Source organism: Callorhinus ursinus, unplaced genomic scaffold (genome assembly GCF_003265705.2).
Source record: "Callorhinus ursinus isolate GAN/ISIS: 27379988/994484 unplaced genomic scaffold, GSC_fseal_2.0 scaffold4, whole genome shotgun sequence".
In the NCBI taxonomy this organism is placed as follows: Eukaryota; Metazoa; Chordata; class Mammalia; order Carnivora; family Otariidae; genus Callorhinus; species Callorhinus ursinus.
The window spans coordinates 144472088-144479581 of record NW_027397066.1 but is presented as its reverse complement, the minus strand read 5'-3'; the positions used below and the strand labels follow the sequence as shown (position 1 = coordinate 144479581).

Sequence of the window (7494 nt, the reverse complement as noted above, 5' to 3'; positions counted from 1 at the left end):
TATGTGGAAAAGAATGGAATCCCATTACAACAGAGCATCATAAATACCCTGTATTTGCTTTCTCTTGCTGTGTAACAAACTACCACAGTGTTCCAAAATCCAGTAATCGTAAAGTTATAAGTTCCTTTAAGGAATTAGGAAGTCCTTGTCGTTTATGACATCTTTTGTGTACACAGGCGTACCTCAGAGGTATTGTAGGTTTGGTTCCAGACCACTGCAGAAAAGCAAATACCACTATAAAGCAAGTCAAATGAATTTTTTCGTTTCCCAGTGCATATACAAGTTATGTTTACACTACACTGTAGTCTCCTCAGTGTCTAAAAAGCAATATACATGCCTTCATTTAAAAATACTTTCTTTCACAACTGATGAATTCCTGAATTCTACATCTGAAACTAAGAATGCACTACATATTAGCTAATTGAATTTAAATTAAAAAAAAATACTTCTAAAAAAATACCACCATCTGAGCTTTCAGCAAGTAGTAATCACTAATCACAGATATTAACAAACATAATAATGAGAAGTTTAAAATATTGCAAGAATGACCAAAACGTGACACACAGACACAAAGTGAGCAAATGCTATTGGAAAAATGGTACTGATAGACTTGCTTGACGCAGGGTTGCCTGCCATAAGCCTTCGATTTGTAAAAAAAAAAAAACACATCATCTGCAAAGCACAGTAAAGCAAAGCACAATACAATGAGGTATGCCCTTATAAATGTACCCACCATAGTTAGTATTTTTTTAACATGTGGATGAGATGTTATATCTTCCAACACCTAAAGTTTTTGAGCAAAACATCTCACCTCCGAGCTCACATTAGCTGGCTCCAAGCCCAAGTCCTGATTTTTAAGACAACCGGTGGGAGTTACGTAGGTGAGGCCGGGAAGCTGCAGCGCCTGGAGGAACACTGAGACGAACCTGACGATTCCACTACCCAAAGAAGAAAGAGGAAAGTATACATTAGATTTATAAAAGTAAAAGTAAGCCTTCCGCTTACTTTATTCAGTAGTTTCAAAAGTAATCAAAACTTCTTAGCCAGCACTATATAAATTCTGCCTTGCATTTGTCTTCAAGTCACCAACACGGGGTAGTTGACTTGAGACTGATGTATAATCCCCAGCTTTCAAGGAAGGGATTACCCCTAACCACAATCTGTAGGAATCTGTTGCGTCCAGGAAAAACAGAGTGAGAGCAAAGTAGAGAAAGAGCACAGGAATGATTAGGCTGCCCCTGATGACTCAATGTTTATTTTCATCCAGCAAGATTACTTTCCCCTCAAACTGTAAAGCACTAGAAGACTTGCTGCTGGAGCCACTGTCAATTTTTCCAACCTCTTGGGAAAGCTGTTTGGCAGTGGAGATCAAGAAACATTAAAATGTTTATATCCTTTAACACAAGATGTGAGATACTGTGGACTGGCTCACTTGCCATAAATGCTAACTTCCTTCTTGTGGCTTTGAGCACTGTGCAAGTGAACTTCCGCATTTCCAGATGCCCTTGCAGCTACGGTTCCTGGTGTGAGTTAAGTTCTGCCACTCAGATGCCTGGATTCAGAGCGGAGTTAAGAGGGCAGCAAGGCAAGATGCAAGGCACCCACTCTGCTGGCATAGCCAAGGCAACAGGATTTTATCGCAAGCAGCTTCTTGGTTTGGGGGGTTTCTTATTCTGGCAGAAGTGAAATCCGGGGACTAGAAGTTGTTTCTGGAAGCCCCATTTACTTTTACACCCATTCCAACAATTTTGGAAACCAGAAAATGCATAATAAAGACTTTTTGCTTAAGCCAGCTAGAGGAGTTCCTATTCTCTGTAACTGAATGCCAACCAGGCCAGGTGTCAGGGTCTCCAAGAGCACCTTCAGGCTTGCTGCTTCCCTAAAAGGACCCAGAGGATCCAGAAGTTGTTGTATTCACAGTTGCCATTTATTGCAGCAAAAAGGATAAAGTCTCCAAGGGGAAAGGTGCATGGGACAAAGTCTGGAGGAAGGCAGGCACGAGCCTCTAAGAGTCCCCTCCTAGCGGAGTGACACTGGATATGCTTAATTCATTCAGCAATGATGTGTGACAAGTGCAAAGTGTGGTCAACAAGGGAAGCTCCCCTGAGCCTGGTTGCCCCGGGTTTTTATGGGGTGGGGATTCAGTCACATAGACATACAGTGCCTGCATGAGGGACCTAAGTTACTAAGAAGCTGCACACCCACAGGGGAAAATCAGGTGCTCGCTATAAATCACATTGTTAGTATAAACTATCTAGAAAAACAGTGACCATGTGGCTCAAGACCCCAGACACGCAAAACACTCATCACTGAGAATATTCCAAGAGCTCAGTTCCCATGAGCCAGTCAGGGGCCAGTCACAAAAAATGGCCCTTTCCTGGGAATGTGCCTTGTTTGAGTGACCCAGAGCTGCTGAGTTAACCCTTTCCCACCCACCAGGAGCCCCACTTATGGACAATTTATAGTAAACAATTACCCAAAATATGGAAGTAAAAAAAATATGAAGATAGTAATTGTAATTTAAAACGGCAAAAAGCCAGGGGTGGAGGGAGAGGTTTTGTGACTGAAGGTCTCAGGATAAGAAAATAGTTATGTCAGTTATGGTTCATCTGCTTAACTAACTTTTAGGCAACCACGAAAACACTATTATGAAGCAGTATCATTCATTTTATGAAGCATTATGGTAAAATGATTATATATAATACGGAATGAAAATTCAGGGCATGAAAGTGTCTGTATCCTCTAATTACAATTATGTAAAAACTGAGAAGACATCTACCAAAAAAGCAACAACCGGGTAATTTTTTTCTTTATTTTCAAATATTCTATAACATGGCTCTTTACTTTTATAATTTAAAAAAATTAATTTTTAATACTTCAAGCAAACTAGTCACAGTTTTGTTTTTTCAGTTGGATAAGCAGAGGTTCCTAAAGGCAATGGTAAAAAGATCTAAGGACAGCAAGGAGGGAAATCAAAATGAAAGTCACATCCATACCACCATAGTCAATTTGGATCTGGTCAAAAATTATATAGGTTTAATTTCCTAAGATTAGTTTATGGAGCTTCTGTGTGGAAACCATGGTGTCACCAAGCATGGTCCACAATGAATGGAAGCAGCTGGAACATTGGGTCTTGGTGGTAATCAATATGGGTATTTCAAGTTGGCCTAAAATGGAAGTTGTCACTTGGTATGGTTTCCTTTTGATTTAAATTTGAATATTTGTCAAGTAAAGTTGACAAATATACAATTTCCTCTCCTCCATGTAAGAAAGTCTTCAATGCTTTCCATCTAATCCTCGTACAGCATATGGTATATCTTCACATTCCTTTTCACCCAAACGCTAATTCAATCTCTAGTGGGGGAAATTATTAACTTTATCAAAAGTAGGTTTAATTACAGTTTTTAGAGAATCTAAAAATCTTAATAAAAATCAATATCAATGAAATTTTAACTGGTGATGTGTGTTTATTAAGGTTTTAAGTTACCCAAAATAAAAAATCACAACTCCTTTCTCCAGAACCCAATGGTAAGTATGAGAATGCCATTTTAAAAAAAAGGTATGTCTTGATGAGCATGCCTTTACAGTTACCCTACTTTTATGCTTTAGGATTTAAAATTTCATTTATTCATTTTATTCATTCAGTGAGCAAATATTTATTGAGTGTCTACTTATTCCAGGCATTCAACATACAGCAGTGAACAAAACACAGAGACTACAATTGGGGCAAGAGTTGGTGAGGGAAGACAGACAACAAAGAAACTGAGTAATAAAGTATTTTACATAGTGGTAAGTGCTTATAGGGTGGAAGGATAGGTAATGATTGAGTGGGGGTGCTATTTTTAAAAGAGGGCTCAGTGAAGCTGGGACAGGTCACAGTTGAGCAGAAAGCAGACTGCAATGGGCCAGGCAGCTATCTGTGAAAAGTACTCCTTGCGGGGGGAGCTGGAGGGTCAATGGCTATGAGAAGGGACAGCGCTTGATTTGTCTGAAGAACTATAAAGACCTCAGACAGGCTAAAGAGTAAACCAAGGTCCATTAGACTACTTGGCTGCCATGACCAAGTACTGCAGACTGGTGGCTTAAGAGAAATTTATATCCCCACAGTTCAATGTCCAAGATTGAGGTGTCAGCAGGGTTGGTTTCTTCTGAGGTTTCTCTCCTTGGCATATAGATGGACACCCTCTCCCTGTGTCTTCACCTGGCCTTTGCTCTGTATGTGGCTATGTCCTAATTTCTTCTCTTCTAAGGACATCTGTCACACTGGTCATATTGGATCAGGGCCCATCTTATGACCTCATTTTAACATAATTCCCTTTATCTCCAAATACAGTCTCATTCTGAGGTACTGGGGGTTTGGACTTCAATACAAGAATTTTAGCAGGACACAATTCAGCCCATAACAAGATGTAAGTGGTAAAAGATAAAAAGTCAAAGAGGGGGTGCCTGGGTGGCTCAGTCAGTTGGGCGGCCAACTTGATTTTGGCTCAGGTCACGAGGTCCCGGGATCAAGCCCTGCATCAGGCTCCGTGCTCAGCGGGGAGTCTGCTTGAGATTCTCTCTCCCTCATCCTCTGCCCCTCCCCCTGCTCACACTTTCTCTCTCTGTAAAATAAATAAATCTTTAAAAAAAAAGTCAGAGGTATGGGAGGGTGAGGGGAGAAGATTAGGTAGGGCCTTGAGTTTGAATTATTCTGATGGAAATGGGAAGCCACTAGGGGGTTTTAATCAGGAGAACAGCATAAGCTGTTCTTGGTTTTCAAAAGGTCACTCTGACCCTAGCATGGAAAATGGATGGGAATGGAGCAAGGGTAGAAGCTGGGAGATCACTTAGTAGTCTGGAGACAAGACCTTCTCTTTTGCTTAGGACAGTCAAGAAAGAACTCCCTGACAACAGAGCATTAAAGGGAAGTAAATGAATAAAGGGAAATTCATGGAAATACCTGAGGAAAGAGAGAAGCAAAACAATTTTTCAATAGAAATTGAATGTAAGAGGCTACTTAATGAATTTTAGGTGAAATAAGTATTAGAGTATTCCTACTGTCACATGATTTCAATATGTAACTCATTTATTAATCTTACTAGCTTGACTTGTCTAATTTGCATTTCTTTCCTATTCCTGCTTTCAGATTTTTTCATTCCATTTTATTTCACTAATTTTGCAAGCTGTTTTGTATCTTCTTTTATTTGGAATTTATAACTGAAATTGAAAATTTAAGTACTAACTTGAAATATGGTCATAATTTCAGTAACAGTATTGAAATAGCTAGATTATCTGGATATTACAACCAAGTATTCATTAGAATCATTGAAAAATCAATCAAAATTAGAACTTCATGAAGCTCTTAATAATTTTATGTGTAAGGAAGAAACTATATAAAGAGGAAACAAAAACATTTCTTACTACACTTCAGACATATTAGAAACTGCTTTGAAAGTTCAGATCGTTTGAGGCTCTCCGTGCTTATGGCATTTCAACCATCTGCCACCCTCAGCTCGCAGACCTGCCACAGGGTCTTCTTTTCCAAGACTCCTTGAGCCCCATCTGAACCCCATCTTGGGAAGGAAGCAGCAAAATAACAGGGGTCCTAGAATTCCCTAAACACCTAAACTTCCACCCTTCCAGCAACATAATATATGGAAAATTTTAAGAGAGGAAGAAGGAAGGAGGGATGGGAAGAAGACAGGGCAAACCTGCATACATTTTGACCTAGCAATTTTAGTTCTAAGAATTTACCATAAGGAAGTATTTTAAAGATCTCATCACCACATCTACTCATGAAAGAATGAAACAGCCTAGAGGTCTAGTCATAACAACCTTCCTTCTAGTGCCCCTACTTAGCCCTACTTCCTTCACTTGCCTAATTCCTACTCATCCTATAAGCTCAGCTTAAATTCCACTTTCTGAGAGAACACTGCCCTGACCCCCAAGATGAGATTAGGGCATTCTGCTAGTGACTCATATAGCACCCTATGTCTTTGCCTTTGTAACACTCACCACAATAGTAAGTAATATTTGTGCAGTGCTTAGTTAATATTTACCTGTCCTCTTCTCGTCCCAGACCATAACCTCTGTGAGGACAGAAGCTACGCCCATTTTCTTCACAGCTATGTCCTCAGAGTGTATCACTGGGGGGCAGATAGCATGCTCTAAATAAATATGTGTTGGCACTGGATCCATTCTAAATGGATAAATTTTATGGTATGTGAATTACATCTCAATAAAGCTTTTTTAAAAAGATGTTACCATTAACACATTAATTAAGGGGTGCCTGGGTGGCTCAGTCGGTTAAGCATCCAACTCTTAATTTCAGCTCAGGTCATAATCTCAGGGTCATGAGATCAACTCTGGCATGGGTGTCCGCCTCTGTGCTCAGCAGGGAGTCTGCTGGTGATTCTCTCTCCCTCTCCCTCTGCTCCTCTCCCCTGCATGCTCACTCTCCCTAAAATGAATAAATAAATATTTTTTTAAAAACATAAATTAGGGGTGCCTGTGTGGCTCAGTCATTGGGCATCTGCCTCTGGCTCAGGTTGTGATCCCAGGGTCCTGAGATCGAGCCCCGCATCGGGCTCCCTGCTCAGCGGGGGGCCTGCTTCTCCCTCTCCCACTCCCCCTGCTTGTGTTCCCTCTCTCACTGTCTCTCTCTCTCTGTCAAATAAATAAATAAAATCTTTTAAAAAATATATAAATTAATTAATTAAACAAACTAATGAAAATTGCCAGACAGTGACATCCAATGTAGATAAAAAAAGTATTTGAGCTATATGTCTATTGACATGGAAAGACCTTCAAGAAATATTATGCAAAAAGAGTTTTATAAAACAGTTTATACAACATGATCTCACTGTTTTTGCTTGACAGAAGGATATACCCATATATGTAATATTTATATATTAAATATATATATAAAACTAATATTTATATGTGCCCATATTTCTAGGCACAGTTCTAAGGGTTTGTGATACCAGTGAATAAAGATCCCCATTACTGTGGAGCTTACATTCCAGCATGGGAGATTGGCCATAAGTAATAAACATAATAAATAAGAATATTTTACAGTATGTAAGAAGGTAAAAAGGGCCATGGTCAGGGGGTGCACGGGGTTGGCAGATGAGGATTTAAGAGTTCTGGGGAGAAGCATGCTGCAGTTGTTGTTTTTTTAAGATTTATTTATTTGAGAGAGAGAGAGAGAGAATGCAAGCAGTGGGGAGGGACAGAGGGAGACAGAGAATCCCAAGCAGACTCTTCAGTGAGTATGGAGCCAATGTGGGGCTCCTCCCGTGAGATCATCACCCCAGCCAAAACCAAGAGTTGATGCTCAACCAACTGAGACCCCTAGGCACCCCCATGCTGCAGTTTTAAATAGAGAGCTTAGCTTAATCCTTGGAGAAGGATTATCTGGATACTACAACCAGAGAATTAGCCAAGCAGGTATCTGACAAAGCTGCAAGCCCCCGAAGCATGTTGTAGCCTTTCCTCTTCAATGAACAGTGA

General features: G+C 40.0%; 1 long non-coding RNA gene across 2 annotated transcripts in view; it reads right to left on the bottom strand.

Annotated features, from left to right (window-relative positions):
* The window catches only part of LOC141372673 (uncharacterized), a 50141-nt gene that overhangs the window by 24843 nt on the left and 17804 nt on the right, over positions 1–7494 (bottom strand). For both annotated transcript variants that reach the window (XR_012378077.1, XR_012378078.1), the window contains exon 2: positions 812–938. This is a non-coding gene — a long non-coding RNA (uncharacterized lncRNA). The remainder of the gene's footprint in view (positions 1–811; positions 939–7494) is intronic.